Genomic DNA, 26,730 nt, shown 5'->3' with positions numbered 1-26,730 from the left:
TGTCTGAACTCTCATACATTTCTTATAAATTCCCTTCAGAGAAGCTGAAGAGGAAAACAAACAGCTGAGTACATGAAAAACACATGAAATATATGAATAATATAAGATACCATTAAACACGGTGGTAAAATACCACAGGCAGGACAGATACGCTGTTCAGGTGCTCATAAAACTGTAACATGGTATCATAAAACATGATTTTACGCTGCAGTTTGCAAGATAAGCACTGTTTTACTCCGGTTAGTGAAATTAGGGAATGGAGTAATGCAATCTGTACGGTTAAAATTATGGCATCAAATAATTTAACAGGTTTTTACACTTAAAGTGGTCATAAAATGTCTAGTAGCTGCTGCCTATTTTCTGAAACTTAAAGGTCAAGGTCTGAATTTGTGTGAAATTTATGTTTTTTTTTTTTTTTTTTGCTGAGGTCCCACAGGACTGATACCGGAGAAGTCTGTCAAAGTTCACATGAACCATCACAGAATGTAATGTGTACAGTGAGAGGATTATATCACCAATCACCTGATGTAAGAGGGGCTGGGGGCGGGGCTTAGCTCATCGTGAACCCCGTCTCCTGAGGTTAAACGCTGACAGACGTCATCATCTGCTCATCAGGGCACTTCTGCACATGCTCAGATGTACCTGAGGACCAAAACCACTGATGAGCCGCCTACAGAAACAGACCACAGCTCTGGTCTGGACCTGCACATATCCTGATTTTTCATGTTCGGTTATATCACAGACACAGTCGATACCAGCATTCACTCTCTGGCCTGAAAACTGTAAATCTTTCTCTGCTACAAGGGGCCATTCTGGGTCCGGTTTCCCACCTCATAAAAACAGCAAAAATCCTCTCAGTCTGACAGGAGTCAGCCAAAGAGTCACATGAAGAAGGGAAGAGGTCAGGAGATGATTTACCCGACAGAAATGGGGGGAAAAGTCAGAATGATCAGGAAAGCTGCACAGGAAGGTTTCTTCTCTTTACGTTTTAAGCAAAAAGTTTTGTTAAAGTTGTGAAAAATTTCCAAGAAGGAAGCAGAAAACTCCCCAAATTTATTTTTTCCTGCTATTTCTTATGCTTCACTTCAGAATCAGAGTAAACTTCTAAAATTTGAAGATAATTATAAAGAAGCTGGAAAAAAAAAGAAAAAGTTTTTACATTCTTTCTAAAAACACCTGATGCTTTTGTATTTCTGAGACGACTTTGGGAGTGGTCTAGTCAAAGTTTGAACGTAACATCTCAACATAAGCCTGGCTGATGTCAGAAGATGTCTATTTTCTAAACTATACCACTCCCCCACAGCATAATGCTGCCACCCTTGTACTTTATAGCTGTAATAGCATTTCCTTTTTTTCTGTGTAACAACTGTCTCTAAATTCAAAAAGTTCAATTATTGTTCTGTTCCCTCAGATGAAACATGTCTGCAAAAATTCAAATATTAAGATCTTTGTCTCTGTGTGCATCTCCAAACTGTGATCTGCCTGTTTTTGGTTTTTTGTTTGGCTTCTTTCTCTCTGATTGGTCCATGTTGGTATTGGACTCATTTATGACACTGTATTCATTACCAGCTTCAGCAGCATCTTCACAAGCTTTGTGAGTACTGACTGGGAGTTGATACACACATTTTGCTCCAAACTACATTTATCTCAATTTTATGAAAATGATGATAAGTCTGAAATGTAGCAAAAAATAAAAATGGTTTAGATTTTTTAATGTGGATAATGTTATGAAACCCCTTTTTTTCTTGAGTCCTTTCAGTGAAATTCAGCACATTACAGTAAAATAATGTTTTTTTTTCCATCACTGCATTGGAAATTATAGCAAATTTCAACTTTTCTCCAGGCATAAACATCAGCATGTTGTTATTTTGAGGAGCAACGAAGCTTTTGTTACAACAAACTGCCAGTTCAGGTTAGTCCTGCAGTCACAGGAACAAGTTTTACACCCAGATTCTTCTGCTTCTGAGCAATTTCCTGTTCATTTCTCCTCCTGCAAGCAAAGATAGCTAAAAAAAAATAAAAAATTCCAGGTGAAAAAGATCTGCGGTTTGCAATCTCAGCACTTCAGGCCAGGTTAGGCTGAAGGCTGCTCTTTGTGTTTTTGGTTGCAAGCGACTGACTGCTACCTGGGATTACAGCGCTCCATTAGTTAATCACCCTCAAGCTAAATCTGCTAAAGCCTCCATGCAAACAATAGAAAACATCCCATATAATCAAGCAGCGTTTTAAGGTGGCACTCAGAGAGATCACTGCCCCGAGCGTCGTTTAATTCACACCGCCTGTAAATTGGTTTGTCTCCGCTCTGACATCTGCTGAGTTTTATCTCTTGGAATGAAATCTGGCAACCACATGGCACGCATTTTAAGTAAATTACCCAACACATTCTTCCCTCCCTTCAGGTTTGTGTGATGACTTTATTGTCACTAAAAGGGGTTGCGCTGCTTTGATGTCCGGGGCTGTAACACTCCGCGGGTAGTAAACGTCCAAACAAGGAGGCAGCACGGCGAGGATTAAAGTTTTCCTGATAGCAGTTCTGTATCACTCACCTGCTCTTGACCCTTATTGCTTGATGTACCGTGAGTTCAAAGAAGTGGGTCAGTCTGACCACACTGGATAAAGAAATTAAAGGAAACATCAAATAAAGGATGAGCTAATCTGTTTTGGCAATGATTAATGATGCTTTCTGATTTAGTGACATGTCAAACAAGAAGTTTGCTTGATCTTTTGAGTACATTTTGTCGCACGAGGTAAATGTCCAGCTCAAGTGATGTAATTTCTGAATAAACTCATTCATAAAGCTTCTTGTTTCCGCTTGCAGGCGTGACTTTACCCCTGATCTTCAGACACAATGGTTCGAAAAGTCTCAGGAGTGTTTACGACCTCTTCTCAGTCTCCCTACTGCTGAAAACGCTGGTGAGGTATTCAGGGAATGTGACTTCTCGGCACAGATCAAAAAGGGTTGAACATTAACCGAGTTGAACTCTTCAGCCCTCCGGTGTTGCTCCCAGAGCTCGCCTCTGAAGATCAAGGGTCCGGCAGGAGCCCTGCTCCGACGCCGGGCGTCAGCAACAGCTTCGCCATCTGGAGCGGTCATCCCTGAACACTCGTCCTTCTCCTTTTTTCCTTTGGTTCTCGTCAAACGTATCATGACGCCACCTTTCAAAACTCCAAGGCAGCCAGTCTCCCGGTTATCAGAGTTGCGACACGTTGTTTAGCAAGAGCTGCCGGGTCTTACCCAACCTGACAGTTCTAGATGAACACCGGTCAAACACTTGCAGCATTTGAAACCTTGGAGGCTTTGAGTAAAACCGACCCAGGTGCCTCCAGTATGGAGGAGCTGTAAGAGCAAAAAAAGAAGGCCTACAGATAAATGAGCCAGATTAGAGACCATAAACCACTGCTCTTTGGTCGTCTCAGTCCTACATCCGATTGCTGTAAAACGGGTTAATTTAACTAGAAGGATCTGATAAACTAACATAAAGTAGCTCATACTAGTAAGGGTATTAACTAGTTTTCATGGTGTTTATAAATGAAAACATGAAAAGCCCCCTTCAGCCCCGTCTGATACACTTCAATAAAATTCAGCTGTTCTATGAAGGCCTCAGAGGTTTTCAAGGCTACACAGCAGGTAAATTCAACACAAATCTGCTTTTTTTTAACTATGTGCATCCCAAATTCAACTATTTCACAGCAGTCTGAACAACGCAATTTCAATCCTTTAACCCCAATAAATATCTGATCTATGACACTTCCATATTTGGTACTAAATCAAATATCCGATTGCTTTCAAAATGTCTGCAGTCTCAACAGTTAGGTTGCATTTTATCTGACTTTAATATCATTGATATGAGACATGCGCTGTAATTCTGCACCAGAAAAGGCCAGATGCGGTAAATCAGGATGTAATGGCTGAAAATTATGATAACAAACTTACGAAAGACGTCTGTGTCACTGACTCACATCGCATCACAATTCGACCACTTCTGGCTCCAATTACGCATCCAAACAGACTTTCTTACAGAAGTTGCAGTCAATACTCCACAAACGCTGCGGCGGTCAGTTGTGCTTTCTTTTTAATTACTTTTCTTTGAGTTGTTATGCTCTTATGAGGATATAATCACATCCCTTTGCTGAATAAACTTTAAAATTGATCCATAAACGTCTCCGTATATTATTACTTCTGTAAGCTGTGTGACATCTACCCTTTTCTTCTGAGCATAAAGGTCACTTTGGGGTCGTCACTGTTCACACAGAAATCTCTTTGTGGTTGGGTTTAATTAGTATTATGAACAACAACACAAAAAATTCTGATTTTGGCAAAAAACTCTGAACTGAGCATCAAGACCTGCAGTCTTAGAGAACACAACAGAAAGATGTGGAGAAGGTTTAGGTTATAAGACAATTTCCAGAGCTCTGAAAAATTCAGAGGTGTGTTCTAATCATGATTGTGATTGACAGCGCTAAGACCCGCCTCCTGGCTCTGATTGGTTGTTTCTAGTTAGCAATGGGGGAACTAGGAGAAGGCAGACAAGCTCATTTTTTAAAAAGATTATATGTCTCATAAAAAACCGTCACAACATAGTGACAGTTTCAACAAATATGTAAAAAAAAAAAAAAAGGGTTCAGTTTCAGAAAGAGCACGAGTTTCTTAAAGAGACGGAGGCTCATTTTCAAGGTGCTAAACTGTCAAATTTCTTTGTATATATATATATATACGTATATATTATAAAATATATACATTATTTTTATAACAACTGAAGTTGACATAGTTACTAGTTTGAGCTATAAAATGGCAATATATGCCTGGAAAATATATATAATACTGCCCCATTAAATATATGTTTATGGCAAAAATGCAATAAAGCTTTATGGATATGAATATTTCTGCAAGATAAACTAATAAAAAAAAATTCAACGAAAAGGAAATGGTGCACAAGTTGTCCCTGCTGATAAAAATAAAACAGCAGAAACTTTACCCAGCAACAGGAGTATTGGTATCAAGCTCTAATGTGGAACATCTAGCGTAGTTCCTGCAGAGTTCCTGGCAGCAGCGGCGGTTCTCTAGTAAGTAGCTACTGCTGGATTTGGGTGAGTGCCACGATTTGACAGTGAGGGATGAAAATGTCCACGCAGCAGCTGTGGGTCTCTGTCTCAGAGAAGGACAGGGCGATAAGGTTGAACAATCCTGCAGGAGGTTGAACCAGCTTCCTGCTGTGAGGCCTGGACAGATTTACGACTCGGCAAATGATACATTGAAGGAGAGAGTGGTTTGAGGGGCCGGAAGACTGGGTGAGGAGCAATCTGCATATCTGCCATGCTTAAGCTCAGGTCAGAGGTTTGGGGTGGTCGCTCTGCCACCTTGCTGACCAGAAGCCATTGGAGGAATGCAGTTTTATGGTGGCTGCACATTTGGACGCCTGAATTTTCTGGAAAGTCCAGACTGCAGAAGGTGTAATTTTCCCAATCACTTTTGCAGCACAGGGGCTCCACATCATGACCCTACCACCTTCATGTTTTACACAGAAGCGATAAAAGGAGTTGGAGTTTGTCGTCTTTAAAAAAAAACTGTAAAAATCTATGTTGCAAACTATCTTCTTTTTATTCAAAATGCTCAAAGAGACCATTGCTTTTTTTGTTGTTGAGTGGTTTACTAGCATTTTTATGACTGACATTTTGCCACTTCAGGTCAAATTCACTCAGCGAGAATCCTTTCAAAGCAAACCTTTTGACCAAACCCCTTGTGCACTTAAAATGCTGAACATTTCTCTGAGCGGTCATGTCTGTACTCGTCTTCTAGTGGACTTGTGAAATGTCTTTATTTGCAGCTTTAAAAAAAATGAAGGTGTGGGTGATCTCAGAGGCCTTGCATCAACTCTCATTGATAAACATTTTAAAATGATGCTTAAATTTTTTTGGCATACAAAAGAAGGATTGCAAATTGATTAAAAGGAAAAGGGAACAAAAATGTGCAAAATGAGAACAATGATTTAAATTTCAGTTTATTTGTATGGTATGTCAAAAATATCTAAAAATATATGTACCATTGACAAAAACTGACTAGTCATGTGAAGCTCTCTGAAATACAATTTACTACCAACTTTTATATTATTTTACTATAAATGTAGATTTTTTGCCAGTTTTTTTCAGAACTTCCTGGTTTTAAATGTTTTAAATTTATATTAATTCTGCCAGAAAAGCTCACTGAATGTTAAACTTTTACTGTGTTTTTTTGTGCAGAATCACTCACTTCCTTCCTGTAGATTTTTTCTAGTCTTTTCTTTACTTCCTTCCTGCTTTCCTGCTTGTCTTCTCAAGAACATCTTGAAATGTCCTAGTCCAAGTCCAGGTTTAAATACTTTCCCACAATGCTAGTGTAGCTTTGATAACATTTTCTCTTAATAAATTGAAAGTCATATTTGAAAATTGCATCTTTGCTTGAAATTAAAATTAGCTTGGTGATCTGAAACATTGAAGTGTGACAAAAAAAAAGAAAGAAACAAAAACGGAAGCGATCTATAAGGGGTAAATCTTTTTTCACAGCAACCTATGTCGCTCTGAGGGTGTAAGCACACTCTCAAGTCTTGTAGTTTCACTCAAGATCCAACTACCAAACACCAAAAGAGTTTTAAAATCTGAATCTATAAAGGTTTTCATCTCACTGATTAGCATGAGAGCCACGAACCACCTTCAGTGGCTCAAGATGGAGAGCGGTCACCTTCATGACCTGCCAAGGTCGCATGAACAGACTGAAATGGTAAACAGGCTGCTGCATGATTATCCAGGGGACTCATTTAAGGAACCTACAGTGGTATTTCTGCTTCAAGCTGCTGTTAATTAATGACCCAGGCTAGTGTATGTGTTTATGTAAATGCCTTTGTCTCAGTTCTTCACTTACTATGGAGGCTAGTTATTAGATAGCAGTCTGACCTCCAAAACCTCCCAGGCAGCCGGCGGTCGCCGTGCAGAGGGATTTATTTTGCTGACACGGCTATCTTTAAGTTGTGAAATCTGAACCAACAACTTTCGCTCCTAAAAGTAGCCCAGATATCTTGGGATATAAATATGATTGGACATAGTGGCCCGTTCCTGTCCGCCATGACTCAAAATGGGCAACACAAGAGAACATCAAGCAAGGAAAGGTGTGTGTGGATTTTACAAGTAAATTTCTACTCGCCTAAACAAACAAATTTGGAAGAAAAGCACACGTCTAAAGTCACTGCTTGAGAGGTGTTGCAATAGTTTCATTTTGAGATGACTGGGTTTCTTAAACGGCCCAGCACTTAGATGATTCATCTGTATGACAACCTGGTGTTTGCTAATGCTTTTGTTAACCAGATGAAACACCGCAAACGGGCTAGGAATGAATAACGGACAAATGGCTGCGCTTAAGCATGAGGGAGGAGCTGTGATGCTCTGGGCTTGTTTCTCTTTGATGTTCCATTAAGGTGAAAAAAGGTTGGATTTTTCAACAGGATGAAACCAAAAGTTCACGAGACACAAAGAAATCCACCTTCTTCCATGACTGTAAAGAGCTAAAAAGATTAGAGCAAAATTACATTATTTTGAATTTGTCTATTTGTTAATTACATCTTATTTTGTTCTTTTTTATGTTATTTTACGTGAACTTTTATTCCTCATGTTCTTAGTAAGATTGTTGTATGTTTTTTCAGTATTTTATGTGTGTATTTGTAGTTAGTTTGTATTGATTCATTTCTGTATGTGCAGTTATTCTTTGTATTTTTGTTGTTATATTGTGTCTATTTGTCAATATCTCTTTACTTTTTGGTGTTTTAGTGGTAAATTTGGATCAAATTGTAGCTGGAAAAAACTCAGAGCCCCCTGCACTGAACCCCAAAGAAAACCCTCTGGTTATTCCACCAAATATTGATTTATAATTTCTTCCTGAGTTAAAACATTAGTACTGTTATTTCTAAATTAGTATGAACTTGTTTTCTTTGCATTATTTGAGGTCTGAAAGCACTGGGTCTTTTTGATTTTTTGACAATTTCTCATTTTCTGCAAATAAAAAAAAAGATTTTGATGGGAAATTTTGAGACGTCGTTAAAAGTTCATAGAATAAAAGAACAATGTTCATTTTACTCAAACATTTACCCATAAAGAGTAAAACCAGAGAACTGATCATTTTAAGTGGTCTCTTAATTTTTTCCAGAGCTGTATATAGTTTTGTTTTCATTTTACCTGTTTCATGTCTGTTTATTTTCATTCCCATTTAAAGATTTGTTTTGCTGCACGTTGCATTTCTGTATTTTTGAGTAGGATTTTCCCTCTTACATGTTTTATCTTGTGATGTACAAATGACTCACTTGCTTAGGTGGTGGAAGATTTTATTGCAAGACTTAAAACTTACATTTCACAAAAAACAAAGATTCGTGCATATATTTTAGAAGGTATTCCAGTCCACCACCTTTAGATACCATTAAGGGGATACCAGTCCTGATGATCCTCTCCCAGTTATGTGCTCTGGTTCTGTCCTGTTTGGTGGATGAGCCAAACCACTCAGTGATGGATGTGCACAGGAAAAAGAAGTCCAGCAGCTCCTTCTGTAGGTTGAACTTCTTGTACCGGTCTCTGCAGGGATTTCTTCTGAATAGTGTCAATGTGTGAGGACCACAGGAACCAGAAAAAATCCTCAGAGTTGTTTAGGATGAGAAAGCAGCGTGGATGTTCTCTGAACTCAGCCGTCATCTCCACCATCTTAACCTATCAGTAGACAGTAAATATTAATAGTAAAAGAACTGACAAAATTATTGGCACGACGTTGCCTGATGTAATATAAAAATTTTAAAGCGTGTTTGTAGAGCACATTTTCAGCTACAAGGCAATTCAAATTGCTTTTTCTAATTAAAAGGAAAATAAAGCAACAAGCAAAAACATTAAAGTAAAGGAAAACAATAATTGTTATTAACCAAAGGCAAGTATAAAGAAATTACATTTTAGCCTTGATTTAATGAACCTCAGTGTTTCAGCAGTTTTACAGTTTTATGGAAGTTTGTTTCAGATTAAAAGAAAATAACTACATGCTGCTTCTCCATGTTTGGTTCTAGTTCAGGGGTTGGCGAATAGACCAGAACTAGAAAACTTGAGAAAGTTTCTTACTGTATTTTGGTCATTAGCCACTCAGCGACTTATAAACCAACAAAAGTATTTTAAAGTCTCTGAGATGTGCTCTGTTTTTGGTAGCTTTAGTGAGAATTCAAGCTCATTCTGGATCAGTCTGATTGGCTCTTTAGGCGGATCTGTGACGACACTGTTGCAATAATCAATGCGACCAAAGATAAACACATGGAGAGGTTTCTCTAGAGCTAACTTGGACATTAGTCCTTTAATCCTAGAACTGTTCTTCAGGTGATAGAAGGCCGACTTTGTGATTTTGTTTACATGTTTCTGGAGGCTCAAAGTCCATCACTCAGATTTCGAACCCGATCAGTTGCTTGATCATCGGAGTGAAAGACATTCTCCAGGCCCCTTATTATCCACGGCATGGCGAATCTGAGCTCCTTCCATCTGGAAAAAGATTCAGACCACCTAAGCAAGGACCAACACGTGGAAAAACAGTTCTATTACTGAGGCCATTATTCAGATAAGTCTAAAATGTGATTGGGCTTTCTTGTTTTAGTTTGATTGATATTTTTGTTCATGCTTGAGCTTTTTTTTTTTTTTTTCATCTGGCTACAAGGACAATACAGGGACAAGTGATACTGACATACAACTTGTTGGTACATTTTTTTAAGCGTTCACAGTCGTTTTCTTGTTCCTTTTTACAACTGATCATTAATGTTGTTGTTAGTCATCTGACACATTTTGGCTTAAATAATGTTACACTTCATTGCTCATGTTAATTATCAGATATTTTCCAGGTCTTTGTAGTTATTAAAAGAACGTGCATAACTGTAGGATTGTTTTGCGTCACTCTGTTCATTTGTGGCTTTCAGTAAGTCTAAGACTTTCCTGTAAAACATTAAAGCAGTGGGGTTTGTTTTTTTTATGGTCTTCAAAGTTTATCTTGGAAGTTAGAATACAAAGAAGTTAGTCATGGTTTTAAGGTTTTGTGCAAATTTTCATTTCTTTGCTGTTAAGTTTTCAAGAGAAAACTGTTGGAGAGGATTCCACGAATGACGTTGAAGATTGCAGGCCAGAGCTCAGCTGAGGTGGCCTTAAGCCCAAAAACCAGAGGCATGGAGCTATTCCTGTCCAAAGTTAGTAATGAAATGCATATTTGTGTGCACAGCAGAGATAGAGAAAGCCCTTCATGTTCCCTTCATCCAAGAGTCTCCTCCTCTGTGAGCCAACACAGCCAGCCATTCACTGTCCGTCACACTGGTGCACATGATCCTCACAACCACAGCCATCATAATCAGCCTATTAACAAACATGGTGGCAGATTATAGTGGGACTTCATCTCGTGGCTGTGACTGTGCACGAAGACAATAATTGATTTATTCAGTTTAAATAAAGAACGGTCCTTCATGAGGTCAACAGCGTCGTTCCCCTGCAGGCATTACTGAGGACAGGATCTTTTACTACGCGTTGATTCATAAAATTCTGCGTCGTAGCTGACCTTTTTTTTTTTCCTGCTGCATCTGATCTGTTGATAGCAAAAAGAGGAACTGCGCATTAATTTTGCGTGCTGTGATGTTTGCACTCTGTGAACCCAGCCTCCTCTGAGCCTGAGCTGTCATTTGTGGATGTGCATGATTCTATGCTGCTTTGCCACAACTATACTCAGCCCATACAACAAAAGCTAGATCAGACATAAACGCCACCAGGCTGAAAATTACAAGCTTCCAGTTGTGGTTTCTCCATGTGTGTGTGCGAGAGAAAAGACGTCACGAGGGACAGAGCAGCTGCCTCTCTGTGTCCTCATTGTCTCCACTGAGACTCCACAAATCCAGTGAACCGCCATTATCCAGTTAAATGGACATAATAAGGCTGCTGGAAGCATTATTAGATCAGGAAGTCCTGTGATGTCATGTTTAAGTGCAAGGAAAATCTCTGACCTAAATCTAAAAGTGTTTCTCAACTTCTTTCTCTGAAAAGGTCACCTGACACCAAGAGTTCAAAAGTTTTTTTTTTTTTTTGGCAGGCTTCTTAAGCTGTCGTTGCTTTTTCCTACCTGAAAGAGATTTTCCCCAAAACACTTTTGAACAATGTTCATAACCAGTATATATTTTTAAATGTTTAATAAGAGAAATATCTAAAAATGTTCTTGTTAAAGTAAAATCCTCACAATCAGTCAATCATTCTGCAACCAACCAATTGACCGACCAACCGACCGACCAACCAACAAAACAACTGACCAGTCAACCAATCAATTTTCTGGTCAACCAACTAACCAACATTCTGGTCAGCAAGCCAACTAAGCAACCAACCACTAACTAACCAACCAACTGGCCAATCTTCTGGTCAACCAACCGATCTTAAGTTAATTAGTAACCAATTAAGTTTAATTGGTAATTGATGGCATCCTGATTCCCAGAGTTATGAATACCTAACAAGGTCTTTCTTTATGATGTGATAGAAAAGAGAACTGATGTTATAAGTAAAGCAGGTTGTTTTAGTTAATTTATATTCTAGAGCCAAGAAAAATGAAGAGGTGGAGCTGCACCAGTGATGTTTAATTAACATTTCCTCCGGCTCTTAGAGTTGAATCTTTGTCCATCTGTGGATCCCATTAGTTGGAAAGTCATAAACCAGGTCAATCGGATGTGATTTAGGGAACTTTGAGGTTTCAAACTATCCAAACAGATGTCACTGTGTTTTATTACTCCCTTTGAATGCCAGATAGTATATTTGCACTGTTATACCTTCATTTGTTTGAAAGAAATGTTTGCCAAATACATAAAAATCAGCATACATGGATCCTTAAATTAAGACGCCTACCTTTTGGCTCTGCTCCTACCTCACCAAGACAGACCACATCTATCCACCTCCAGCTCCATCCTATCTCTACTCATGCTTAAGACATCAGGAACATAAACTCCAACTTTAAATTGACTTGCTAGGGCAAAGGGAGACGTCTACTTTTGTCCAATTCAGAACTAAGACCTCATAAATCACTTGAGCACACTTTGAAATTCAGAGCTTTAAGATCCCAACAGAAGCACACAAGCTACAGAAAAGCCAAATAAAGACGATCAAGAGGTACTGAAGTGTTGAAGTTGTAAATACATTTTGTCTAATAGGCATTTATCCTCCAACTCCTAATGTAACAGATTGTCCACTATTAGTCACACTGATAAATAATCTGTTTAACTGTATCCTTCTGAAACTAATCAACTGTGATAGGTTCCTTCCTGTCAAATGGGAGTTGTTCCTTTCCACTGTTTCCACATGCTTGCTAATGTTTGACGGATTAGCAAGCCGTCAACAACTGAATTGGACTGCACTGTACTTTAAATAGGACAGAACTGTACTGTGTTTAACTGAATTTGAGCTCATCTATACGATTGCATTCTGCTGGACCGAGAATTAGATTGGCTTGTCTTATAAAGCAGATCTAATTCTGATCAAAACCACTGTATGGTGAGATAATGAGCTCATAGTATAGTAATAAATTTCCACTCTAGTGTTGCACTGTTGAAGTTCAGATTACGGCATCAGAACCTGACATGCATGTTGAATGCCAGCTGAATTTGAATCTATCTATATGATTGTATTCTGCTGGACTGAATTAGATCTACTTGTCTTACAAAACAGTGTTTATGTCTCTTAATCAATACAAATATCTGCATATCGCTGTCTGTCTCTAACTATCTGCTGCTTAACATTTAAAGATTGTTGCAAGCTGCTCCACTATGTAAATATTGTGACTGTGGGGCAGTGAATGGAAATACTAGGTTTGTATTAGCTGTAATATAAGTGGACAGTTTGTAGTCAGGGTGATCTCACTGAAACTAAAACCGCCACCATCCCTGCTTAATGATTAAAACCACTGTATGGTGAGATAATGAGCTCATAGTATAGTAATGCATTTCCACTCTAGTGTTGCACTGTTTGGGTTGTTTACGCCTTTAAATACCAGAACCAGGGTTCAGATTGCAGCTTCTTGCATGTTGTCCAACTGGCCCAGTCTTAAACACATTGGTGGTCGTCTGCCAGGTAAACTTTGCCAAGGCAAACTTTTAAAAGCCTTGATCATTTACTGACATAGTTGGTTTCATATCTGCAGTTGTGATGAGTGATTTCTGAAGTCAGGACGCAGAGATGCATATGAAATTTATTTAATCTTCTAAAGTTGGTACAAAACTTTGAACTTTTCTCCACTTGCACATTTTACAACCACAAACTTGAATATGTTTTATTTGGATTTTATGTGGAAGAAACCAGTGTGCAATTCTGAAGTGAAAGAAGAGCTTGTTAAAATTGCTTACAAATGAAAGGAGAGACTTTTGTGTATTTGTGTTCAGCCTCCCTGCATCAAAACATTGTAAAATCGTCTTCTGGTGTAATTACAGCTGCGCGTCTTTTGCGGGCTGAAACCATTGTGTTTTCGCAAAGCAGCTCAAGATCAGATGGTTCGAGTATTGCGTAACATTCTCAATTCAATTTACATCAAGGATATTTGAACACATGAATGTGTTTTGATCAAAACCCATTGCATTATTGCTTTTGTCTGCATGTTTAGGATTGCGCATGATGTTCCCACCACCGTGCTTCAAGGTGATGTGGAGTTCATGTAGGTGTGGTTGGGTTCGCCAAACAGTGTGCGGGCTGTGGGTGTGTGTGGACATGTTCCTCCTACCTTCTCTCTCTCTCTCTCCTGGGTGTGACAGCCGGATTAGTTGCAGCTGGAGCTCATCAGCCAGCAATCAGGAGGAGTATTTAGAGGGGCGGTTTTCCTGAGGCAGACCACAGATGATTCACTCGCTTCAAGTAGTAATCGGGCCTGAAGTAAACACTTGTTTTTCCACTTTCGCCTAATACTTACTTGCAGTCAATTTTTATGGATTCCTCCATAAGTCTTACTGCCACTCATCAGGCCTTTCCTGGAAAGAAACAAAGGGAAACAATCATCTCTGTCTTAATTTGTTTGCTAATTAAATTTTTTGTTTCCCCGTCAGTTGCTGTCTTTTTGCCACTCTCCCATAAAGGCCAGACTTGTGGGAAGAATGAAATTTTTTTTGTCTGGTCAACAGATTCTGCAGCTTATCCAGAGTTGGGTTTATTACAATTGGACTCTAGATACAAACTATTCTTTCACTGGATGTAAAAGAATATTAAACTAAACAGAGGTTGCCACCATATTGTAATATCTGCATTGACTCATAGTTCTTTAGCTGTAGTGCAGTTAGAGTAAGTCTACCAAACTTGCAAGCTGAAGCAAAAAGGAAACTGCTGTGTTATTTTAGGGCCACACGGCAAAGAATATGATCTACATTCTTTGAAGACAAGCACTGTTCCTAGAAGTGTCAGTGAGACAACAAACATAGCAAGGACTGAGGTAAAATTAAAAGGCTCAATGCATGAGGCATTTACACAAGATACGATAGCGTTCAAGCTGCAGAGTAGTGGTTTACCGCATCAAAATGAGACTGAGCAGCTTTACTTTCTTCTTAAAATCCTGTGAAGCAACTTCCTATGCTGTTGTGCAATTTAAATGTTAAACCATATGCCTTGTCTGAGACTTTCAGCAAGAGAAACGGGCTGTAATCCGTGCGTGTTTTGTCTTTCTGTTTTCACATTCCACGAGGTGTGAAGTCCGTGTCAGGAAAATCAGCACAGATGTTAGTTTGCTTAACCCGGCATTTACACACTCTCACCGTCTGACCCATTCCCAGAAAGAAAACCCCAGGAGGGCACCCATATGACAAACCCACGTTGGACCAGCGTCAAGCTGAAAACAGGCAAATTCAGGGGAAGAAAAAAAAATCATGCACTCTTTGCAACCTGATCCCCCGTCGTTCGCCTTTCTCATGGCCCTGTCTGAATGCCAGCATCTGTGTAAACGCTAAGGTAATTCACTCCCCGCTGTGAGCGTGGAGGTAGTGTAAACCACTTTTCATTGCACACATCCTCTTAGATCAGCCCTGACTTCTTCCAATTGTGTCAAGACATACCATCAGCGTAGCACTGCATAATTCAGATTAACACTTTTCAGAAGAGCGAGAATGTTTCCCTTAAAGTAGAGAAATAGAAACAGAAAATGAGCCCAGGTTAGCAAGCTGTTATAGTTTGATATTTCCCCTCTTTGACTGCTCTGCAGATAAGGGTCAGCCCCAGAAACACTGTCTGAATCTAAATGACACCCTATAAAAGCGGCGCTACCTTTCACAACAAAAAAGATATGCATACACACAGCGACAACTTCCCCTAACAATGACTCAGACTGAAGATGCTGAACAGAATAGATTAAGTAAAACTGAAAAATTTCAATACCTAAATGATACGTTTTCCACAGTCATCAACGGCCTCTTGGTTTTATTTCACTAGAATCAATAAATTTCTTACTATGTTACTGCTGCAGCTGCTGGGTGACAAAGGGAAATGACTTTATAACTACTGAACCATGAAAGTTTAACTCTTTCACGATAAAACAAGAACACATGTGGGAGTTCTTACGAACACCTTGAACCATGAACAAATCAACTAATCTGTAAAAAGTGAATGTATCATACGTTGGAGAAACTACAGACAATCAGAAGAAAGTTTTCGAGGAAATTAAGTGACAGTTTGGTAGCTGCTAACGTTAAAAGACATCATAAGTCAACTTGCATGAATGACTGAAGGGTTAGCATTTGGATCTACAATATGGTGTTATACCCAAAGTATTATTCGGTCATCCTTTGTCTTAAAAATCAAAGTTCCTCAAAGAATGAGCTCCTTTCAATACCAAAGTGGAAGTTTCTGCAGCTCTATTTGAGGTGTTATAAAAACTGGTCGAGTAGATTTTTCACACAGTTGCCCTTCTGGCGACAAGAAAATAGTCCTGATGACCTCAAAAAGCAACTAATCACACCCAACAGATAAGAAACATTGAGTTATTTTACTATTTTTAAGGCTTTGGAAGAGAACCAATATCCACAAATAGACTTACATGGAGTAGTGAACCTTTCCAGGAGTAGTAGGTCTACCAAAATCACTCCAGAGTACAGCAGCTACGCATAGAGGAAGTAACAAAATAACCTAGATAACTATAGCACTGCAGACTTCACTTAACCCAGGTAAGTTTGGTTCTCACGATTCAACAATAAGAAGGATGAAATGGTATAAACGGAGAAATTTAAGGCCAAAACCAATGAGGACAAAAAGCACAAAGGTCCACCATGTTTAGGACTGACAACATGGTGGTGATGTCCTGCTAAATCATGACCTGGACCATTTACCATTAGTAGCAGAACCATGAATCCTGCTCTCTACCAGAAAACCCTGCTGGAGAAAGTCCAGCCATCAGTCTGTGACATTAATGCTGCCAGATAAAGATCCAAAGCACACAAGCAAGCACTCTTCTGAATACCTCAAACAAAACAAAAAATGGCACAACAAAAAACACATCAATGATGTCCTAGTCAAAGAGAACAAATCAAAGTTTCTTCACAGTGATGTAAAATACTCATTGGTAGTTATTCCAACTAGTTTGAAATAACTGAGACCACAGCAGAGACGTATGGTCATAAAGCACGGCACTATGTTTGGTGCAACACACCATACCAAGCGTCAAGCTGTGTGGTGGAGGTGTGAAAACTCTGGTTTATTTTTAATTCACAGCTTCACCAAACTTGGACAAGTACTGATGGGCCTAAATTTCACAACACTGACTAAGACTTCAGCATAGAAACAGAAAATCTGTGAAAGAAATTGAGCTCCTCTGACTTCCCATAGTGCTAAGCAGAAAAAAACAATCAGAGCATGGAGGAGAGTGTTAGCTCTGCCAATCAGACTTGTGTATGAGCTGCTCATTCCTCTTCCCTTCATCCCTCCTACGTTACAGCTTCTTCCTGATAGCAGAGCTTGTCCTGAATGCTCATGCTAGTTAGCATAGCCACCGATGACAGCGGAAAAACAGATTTCCTTGGGACAATTAATTATTTCTGTGCCATTAGCAAATATAGCTGCACATACATGAGTTGATTGACAGCACTAAGACACTCCTCCTGGCTCTGACTGGTTGTTTCTGACCATTTCTTCAGATGGTAACAGTAGCTCAGGAAGGAGGTTTAACATCGCAACATGGTGACAAGCTTTAACTATGTCGTAAAAATATATATTCTTAATTAAAAATCACCTCCTGCAGCCTTAACGTCTGTACACTGACCGAAGTTAAATTCCTTGTTTATGCCCACAACCTTGGCTGATAAAGCTGATTGTTATTCTGATCCTGTGATGCCCAAACTCTGAGGAAGCTTTCTGAAATCTTACTGAGTATTTGCCATGAAGAACTTCAGCAGCACCGTGACCCCTTTTGCCTCGACAGCAAAAGGTTCAAGGCAAGCAGCAATATATTTTAGTGACTATAAATGATCCAGGAGGATATTTGGAGGTAGAGGCTGATACCTGAAAGCCACTTAAGACAGAACGCAGCGACCCACATTAAAAACGACTGGGATTGTGCTTACAGATGAAATCTAATCCTAATTCCTTCATAGTTTAAAGGCTCAGTAGAAGAGGGTGTACCAGTCTATATTTCAGTTTCCTTGAATGAGCAGGGAGGAGTAACTGAGCCTTTTAATATAACCCCATCAGAGTTCATCCAGAATGACAGCTCAGGAGACAGAAGCTTGGTGTGTATCTGCAGGGTGTTTACTCTAACCATTAGGCTCACTTTCAGGCGTATAATAACACTTTCTTTGATTAAATGTCTGCTAATTTTATAGCCTTTTCGCCTATGCTTAGTGGTAATTTAAAATAAAAGCACCCTGTGATGGAGAACGATGGAGCATGATTTCTGGAAAGCGCTTTCCCAAGATGTGAGGAGGGGAAAAAAAAAATCAGGAAGTAGCTGTTTGGGCGAGTGTTCGGCTTTTTCAGCGCAGTCTTGCACAAGCGTCCTGGGAACGCAGAGGTAACGGCTCACCTGCAACAAGTCGGGACTCCTTTTAATCTGCAGTTTCTTTGCTTCGGGGAGTTATGACAGCTCACATGTGACTGAAAAAAAAAAAAAAAACGAAGATGGATGAGATACAATGTACTGAACTGTAGTAGCTCGTGATGAGATAAGATTTCGTCACAGACAAAAATAAAAGGACACACGTGCGTATGTTCACACACGTGTGCACATGGGTGTCGTGAAGCAGATCCTTTACATAAAGGGATTAAATGACCGACAGCCTGAGTAGTTATTTTAATTGAAGATTTGCTGATGGAGACACTTTAGAGGCTTACTGGACTTTTCTATTTTTACCCCCAACACACCCTTATGGACCTTTGGTAGTAAAAGTACTTAAAGCAAAGATGCATTAATGTCATTATAACCAATAAACTATAACTACTTTGGAGCCACTTAGAAAGCTTCAGTGGTGAGATTTCAATTAGCTGCATCTGATCCTGTATTTCTGCACACAAAACCTCAAAATCGACATTGTAAGAGAAGGGTTAGTTGAATGCATGATCACCATTTTAGGGGAGTGCAACAGGAACTGCAAAGTGCATGCATTGCTCAGTGCATTTTGCAATCTCAGAATGTGCCGCTGGCTTCGGTTGAGGGTTGACAGAACAAATTTGTGAATGAAGTTCCCGCCATGTATGGTTGTTAGGACAAGAGGAACAAGGAAACTGAGTGTTTCCTCTCTTTGGTTTCAGCTGTTGAAATTTCTTGTCAATGAGCTTCGCAATGGCTGAAAGCTAAGTTTACTACACTGTCTGCGTTTATAGATATCCTGCTTCGGCAACAAGCTGAGATCAAGGATATCAAAAATATACAAGCCTCTGCAGTGCAGCAGCAACACATATTAGGCAGTAACCATAGTTTCATGTAAACTGTCCAAACCTCTAATAGTTCCTGTTTCTATGTGACTCACGCCCGTTGTTTCTCGGCTTCAGAAACCTCTCTGAATAACAGTCTACACTCTAATAACATGAAAGTCTCCGCTTACTTTTATCACAACTGTCATCCACCACTGTGTTCTAAAGCTAAGAGGAATGGTGGCAGCAGCAGCAGCCTCAGGCAATGACTCAGTTTCAGGTCCACTGCAGACTCACCGCTTTATATCCCCAGCATTTAATATATGCAACCAGTTGAGTCAGAAAGCAACTTTCCCTCTTGGTGTACAGTAAAATCACGAGCTCTGACAGATTAAAACCACGAAGGATGTTTCAGAAGCCATCTCACTATAGCTATTATTTTACTTTCCTAAAAAATAGCTAAGTAAAATAAAATATAAATATATATATATATATATATATTTTTTTTTTTTCAAGGTATTAAACCTGGCAAAGTGCAAATACAACTTTGACAAAGTTGAGTCATCCTTACACAAAAGGACATTTTTGGCATTTAAAACAAGCCAAGAAGGAAAACTACAGAGACAAACAACTTTTTCCATCCATCCATCCATCCATCCATCCATCCATCCATCCATCCATCCATCCATCCATCCATCCATCCATCCATCCATCCATCCATCCATCCAATTTTTGCTGTAAAGCAACACTGCTAACTACATATACATGTATACAATAATAATAATAATAATAATAATAAATATAATTCCAATCCGCATAAGTAGTCTAATTAATAAAAATAAAATAATTTACTAAATTATTATATATTTAATAAAATCAAACCTCTACTTATAAGTAACAAAAAGCTAATAATTGCAAATCAATGAACCAGAAATATTCTAATCCCTTAACATGAAATTTTAATTATAATAAAAATTATAAATAAAAAGCATAATCAAAATGAATTAATTTGATCAAATCAAGCCCCTCCACAATATAAACAAACATATAAGTAAATAAAATCCAAATAATAAATCAATTAAGGAGTCAATAAGTTATTAAATGTTATTAAAATACATAAACCCTCAGTGGGAATGAATAATAACAGCATGTTGATTATTGCATGCAATGTAATAGTTTCTGCTATTTTACAACAAAACAAGCTCCTCTTCCTTTTTTGGCACAAACATCAGCTCACTGACATCATCACCATATCGGCAGCGTTCAAGAGACAATAAACCAAAACTCTGCTCCGGGGAACACCGTCTATGTTTTTCACATTTCAGTGGTCAGACTTGTTTCTTCTTCACATTTGCAGAAGAGAATGAGCTTAAACTCATGGTTCCCTGTCAATTCAGCCGTGATGCCTGAGTGACGCAGGTTTCATCGTCTGCAGCAGTCCGCGGTGATGAACCTCTGCTGCTGACTGCGTGCAGTCCAGAGTTGTGTGACCACACAGACTGCAGCCTGAATGAGGACAGCGCTAACAACAGGTTGCTACTATCCACATTTAGACAGTTTATAGCTTAGGAAGCACGAAGTGCATCAAGTATTGGTCAGAAACCACTAAAACATCTGCCTTTTTCTCTTTTGAATTGACACATTATTGCACACTTTAGGATGAAGTGTTAACTTTAAATCCACAGCGCGACTGACCGCCGAATAGCATAACTCCAAATATGTGGCTACAGAAAGCATATCCATCAATTATATGGCTATAAAACTTAAATCTTCAAACCTAAAGCCCAGCTGTCTGATGTGTCCTTATTAAACCTGCTGCTGGAAATACTCAGGCTTTAATGCTGCCGTTTTATGGAGAACAAACACCACAAAAATGCAGGAACGCAGCAGACAGGTCAGGGAGAAAGTCACGGAGAAGTTTATTGCAGGGATAGGTTAGAAAAACAACATGCAAAGCTTTTAGCATTTTGTGGAGCACTGCTCCATCCATCACCTGAAAATGTATTGTAAAAAACACATTCTTCCGTGTGAAAAATACATCAGATACATTTCTGATTCAGGTCGGGGTTGATGGGAAAACAAAGCAGCAGTATGTAATTTTTATAAAAATTTGTTTTTTTTGTGTGTTTTCTTTTTTACATATTTGTTAAAACTGTCACTGTGTCCTGACAGCATAATCTGGAACAAATAATCTGTGAAAAATAAAAAAATAAAAAAATCCAGCTACTCTACATCCTCCCTGTAGTCCTACTGCCATTAGCAAAAATACACTGTCAATCATGCTTATGTAAATGCTGCAGCTTTAGGAGGTTCAAACCCATTGTTTGTGGTTTTAATGAGCCAAAATGTGAAAAAGTTATTTTGCAAGGCTCTATGCATAGTAGGAAGCTGTAAGGAATACATTCCTGCAAATCCTGCTAGCTAATAAAAATAGCCACTAGATGCTGTTCAGTATATAAAATCCTGCAAAGTGTTTCCCAAAAGAATTGCAGAAGAAAATTGGCAGATAAAACAATATATTAGGCACTGGATCCAGCTCAGAAGCAACATACTTAGTGACAGAGAGCAAATCCTTTAGGCTCTGTCTGCATGTCAAAACAGACACAAATCCAAATACGGGTAAGTTGTTTCACGCTATATACTGTTGAAGATAAACAATATGCTGCAGATGTACTTAAATGCAACATACTTTTTGCATCTTCTGTGCATTACACAAAAGGTGCATCGATGCATTTCCAGCTGCATCAATAACAATTGATTAAAACTGTGAAATGCATGTTTGAATAGCAAGTGGAGAAAAAGCAAATTACATCACCCAGAAACTTTTTTCTCTTTGGTGTGTTCATGAGAAATAGCTTAATAAAAGCAGAAACAAAAAAAATCAAAAAAAAAAAAGAAGCAGGTGAGAAGTCTCACCTGATCTGAGCCCTGCAGGCAGCGGCTCTGACACGTGATGTGCAAACGAGGTTGAACGCCTCTCACCTCTTGGTGTTAAATGCAAACAATGCCACTGGTGGAGCCCAGCCAGCATGTGTGTGCATGTGTGTGTAGGCGTGTGTGCGTGTGCGTGTGTGTGTGGCGGGGTGGGGGTTTAAAAGCAAGCCGATAGCTGAATGGGAGAAAGCAGACCGCTGGCGCTGGTGAACAAACAGAGCAGTCACATCAAAAGGCCGAGGGCGTGAACACTAACGATGAAGTCAGACGTTTCCCTGAAGTAAAACACCCTGAATGATGACAATAAAGAAAGTTATTATCGTTTAGATGCATTCCTTTGAACTGATGCAGGCAGGAAATAAATGAGGGTGGAAAGTCTAGATAGCCAAGGTTACAGGGGTAATGTAATAGAGTAAGTAGTTATTTTGCTTGAAAAAACTTACTTTGTGAAAAGCGTCACAAATTGAGGATTAAATCAAATCTATTGGCAAATGCCATTGTCCTTTTCTTCACCCTGAGAGTCAAAACAAAAGCTAGAAAAATCCTTGGGGAACATAGCTAACGTTAAACTTTTCACAAGTTTGTTTTATCAGGCTGTAAAACAATGCAGTCAATTATCCATGTTTTGTCACTTCAAACGACAATGTTTCTTTATTGCTGTTTTTACAAGATATGATCCACTTTGTGTAAGCCTAAGAGTGAAATGGAAATAAAAAGGATACATGGTTTCACAAACATCACAAAAAAACAACAAAAAAAAAACCCAGAAAGTGGTATACATATGCATTCCGCCCCCTCAACTCAGTCAGCCCTAAATAAAATACAGTACTCAGAATGGGGCAATCTGCTTAGAGGGCAATGATTAGTCATGCGTTCCACAAATCTGAATTTCATGATAGAGTGGCAGCAACAAAGTTATTGTTGAAAGAAAACAAACAAGTCCTGTATGACGTTTTTTATGAAGGACACAAAGCAAACCTGTGGAAGAAAACGTCTTGGAGAACTCACCGCTCTGAACACAGTCACAGAAGGTGGTGGCAGCATCATGATGTGGGGATGCTTTTCTTCAGCAGGGATAGGCCAGTTCTGGAAGAAAGAAATGTTAGAATTTGCAAAAGATTTGAGACAACAGGACAACAACAATAAACAGCAAGAGTTAACGAATGGCCCAGTCAAAGTTCAGTCTAATCGAGAATTTATGTCTAGATGTGAACATTTCTTTCTTCAGCCAATATGATTGACTTCAGCTATGTTGCATAGAAGAATAGGTGAATATTTCCAATTAGACGTAAACAAGTTGACTTAGGTCATAACCAAGATATTTACATATGTCACAACTTTCCACAAACTTTTTAAGATTTACTAAGACATCTACTTAAGGGTGGTAAAGAAAAAGGTCAGGACCGAAATACATATGAACATTTCTTAAAAGGCATGTCAGTAAATACAACAGCATATTATCTGATGAGGTGTCACAGTGGTGGGAAAGTCAGCCAACCTTTAGCAGCCGTCTTTGTGCTCTGCTTACTGGGTGGACATCCCCAGTTCATTCATTACCTGCAGTCCTGCAGCAGCTATGCGTGGGCTGTGACGCCTGACAGCACATTCCTGTACAGCAGTGAAAAAAGAAAAAGGAGTGGGAGTTGACAGAGGTTTATTTTAATGAGCTTTGTGTTTGTTTAACCTCTTTCCTGCACCTCCAGATCCCAACATGAAAGCGAGCAGAAGTCAGAATCAAAAAGCCTGACCTGGCACAGTGTGTGTTCGCTTGAGTCTTCTCAGAACAGGCAAAAGTGCCCTGGGTGAGTGTTTTCCAAAAAAGCTCAAGCATGCAGAGGAGGGACCAAGGTACAAGAGAAAGGGTGATAAAAAGTGACATGGAGCAATATCCAGTCTAATGAGCTTTGCTTTGCCCAGCTGACCACATCTAAGAGTTTTTGGAGGCTAGCCAAAAAAAAAAAGGTTTTTAAAGTCTGTTAGATGGCTTACACCTGGTGTGCTGCCAGACCTGAAGAATACCAGACAGTCAAATGACCACAAACATACTAAAAAACAACTCCCATCTCTTTGATATAAACTGTGATCAAGAGAAAGTCACTGTAGCATAAGAACTTCATGCTAATAATTTATACAAAACAAGCTTGTCAAATAAAAAAAAAGTTAAAAATCGGCTTTTAAGAACTAGTAAATGTAAACGAGTTTACTTAATAATCTAAGCTAGGTCATGTTGCGTTTTCTTGTTCAGTACTTATGTTCACAAAGAACACTTCTTTTCGTCAGCTGTGTTCACTTAGGTTGAACTTCTTCGTTTTTAGAACAGTGCTGCCTACTCAAAAGAACTCGCTCTCATTGCCCCCAGTGGACAACAGCAGTACAACATGCACATACATAATAAACAGAAAGTGACAGGATACAGAACTTGCAGCTGTGCGTTTCAAAGTAAATTAGAAAACACGAACACATAACAACATAACTCAAAGACGAGTTAAGATGAGGACATATTCTAACAGGTCAGCTTACATTAATTTATCTAAGCTAATGTATCTTAGATAAGCTAAGTTAGCTTAGCATTAATATTCTTAATGATGCATCCAGCAATATAATATTTCAATTCAAATTGTTTCCCACTTTTTTATTTAAAAATATGTAATAAAATCTTACATGTTTTTGTTTGATTAGATAAATTAGCTTATATTAGCTATTGTGACCTAGCTTTAATTTGTGCACCATATAGCATAAAATATAAATCTAGTACAACTTCTAAAAAGTTTATGTTTTGAAGGTCAATTTTCAGCCTGTTTATCTGTAACTTGACTTTGATGTTCATCAGTTTTGTTTCTTATTAGTATTACTCAGGGGGATTTTTTCTTTTTGCTGAAAATTTTATCATGTTAGAGCTAAAACCAAAACAAGACAGGGTTTTCCCCAGTTTCAGTTGAATACTATTCATATCATTATGTGTTAAATTTCAGACCTATATGAATTACAGAAATTAAGTTAAAACTTCAATGACTCATGCTTAATTTACTTGAAAATGAAAATACCTTTAGTATATTTTAAGTTTAATAACAATTATTGACAACAGGTTTTAGCCATTGATAATCCCTTGTACACTTGTTGATGATAAAGGGGATGGTAGTGGATAATTTAACAATAAAGTTTTGATTTTAATTGTCTCAACTTGCAGTTTTAAGGCAGTAAATCAGTTTAAGGAGCCGGATTCTTCTGTAGGTTTACAGGGAAGAGCAGAATTTATTGACACAATTGATTTCTGAGATTAGTCATTTTTTCTCTGCATAATGCAATTTGTAGTTTTGTCTCACTGCATAATGCAATTTGTAGTTTTGACACTTCAGCATGCATTCTTCTAATTTTTACTAGTGGGAAATAGTTCTTTAATTCACTGAATTGTCCTTATGCAACTTAAAACTCATTAACAGTTCATATTTTTAAGCTGGTGTCTATTAACCTAAGAAAACCTCCATCCATCCATTTTCTTTCACCCTTGTCCCTCAGTGGGGTCGGGAGGGTTGCTGGTGCCCATCTCCAGCTAGCGTGCCGAGCGAGAGGCGGGGTCACCCTGGACAGGTCGCCAGTCTGCCACAGGGCAACACAGAGACACACAGGACACACAACCATGCACACACACACACTCACATCTAGGGGCAATTTAGACAGACCAATTAACCTGACAGTCATGTTTTTGGACTGTGGGAGGAAACAGGAGTACCCGGAGAAAACCCACGCATGCACAGGGAGAACATGCAAACTCCATGCAGAAAGACCGGGGCCGGGAATCGAACCCAGAACCTTCTTGCTGCAAGGCAACGGCTCTACCAACTACGCCACTGTGCAGCCCCTAAGAAAACCTAAATTTCAATAAACTATTTGACCCCACTTGTTACTATATAGAAAGTGGCATAAAAAAACAACCCCATTCATACTTTTCTAACTTCCAGTATAGGCTAGCTGTGCTACAGCACTGAAATTAGCTTGTGTGAAAAAATAAAATAAAATCAATAAGTGGAGCTCTGGATCCAGTCATGTTATTTATTTCTTGCCCTCCTCTTTAACAGCTTTAATAAGTTCACGGAGCATCTCTGCTTGTTTTTTTTCCCCCCCCAACAGCTTATGTAAAGTTGAAATTAGGTTCCCATGTCCACCACTTACCACAAGGCGGAGCTGCTGCCCAGGCAGCCCTCATACCTCCATTTGTAAACAGACCGCTTCAGGCGCACAATCGACTTAAGTCAACGTGACAATTAAATTTTAAGATTGAAACTGAGAGTGAAAGATTTTGTATCGTTATTTATTCGCTGTCGTGCAGAAGAACGGTGCATGCATAACCATTTCAGCTTTACGGTTCTCAAACTTACGGTTTTTCATTCTTTTACCTTCGGTTTCATTTTAAACATTCTCAGAAATGTTTGGGCAAATGTGTAGATTACATAACTAGGGTGTTTTCAGGATTCAAGACATGAAAAACTAACCCACTTTTGGTTTGTGGTGCACTAAACCCAGACACTGGTGTGTAAGACCAATAAGGCAGTCGATTCTGTCAACAACAGTCGCAACATGCAACCTCTATCGGCATCTAGCAGCTTTACTGCATGTTTTTCTCAACATTTTTGACGGTGTACATGCTCTGTTTCATTCATTTTCCCCCTAAAGTCATCACCTTTCACATTTATTTTGAAGTATCTCTTCAGAAAATTAGTTGATGGGAATTGATGCCACTGACTCAGCTGTTAATCACATGTAAAAACAACAACACTGAAATTCTGCAGTAAGGTGTCTTGTGGGTGTGAAATGATCTGTTAAAAAGTACAAGCGGCTCATAAGAAGAGTGAAAGGTTTTCCCCTGTCACAGTAGGCAGCGCTCACTAGTCTTCAGGTGGCTTCATAGGCTTCCTTGATTAACTGGATACCACACATAAA

At 38.9% G+C, this 26,730-nt stretch overlaps 1 long non-coding RNA gene across 1 annotated transcript; it reads right to left on the bottom strand.

The window, feature by feature from the left end:
• Nucleotides 1-8,328: 8,328 nt before the first annotated feature.
• LOC103456841 (uncharacterized) lies at nt 8,329-13,755 on the bottom strand. The gene is made up of 2 exons (XR_014085282.1): nt 9,400-13,755; nt 8,329-8,721 (listed from the first exon to the last, which is right to left on the bottom strand). It is a non-coding gene; the product is annotated as an uncharacterized LOC103456841 (long non-coding RNA).
• Nucleotides 13,756-26,730: the final 12,975 nt, after the last annotated feature.

This window comes from Poecilia reticulata, chromosome 20 (genome assembly GCF_904066995.2).
Source record: "Poecilia reticulata chromosome 20, P_reticulata-male-v2, whole genome shotgun sequence".
Classification (NCBI taxonomy): Eukaryota; Metazoa; Chordata; class Actinopteri; order Cyprinodontiformes; family Poeciliidae; genus Poecilia; species Poecilia reticulata.
This window is presented reverse-complemented; position numbering and strand designations above follow the sequence as displayed.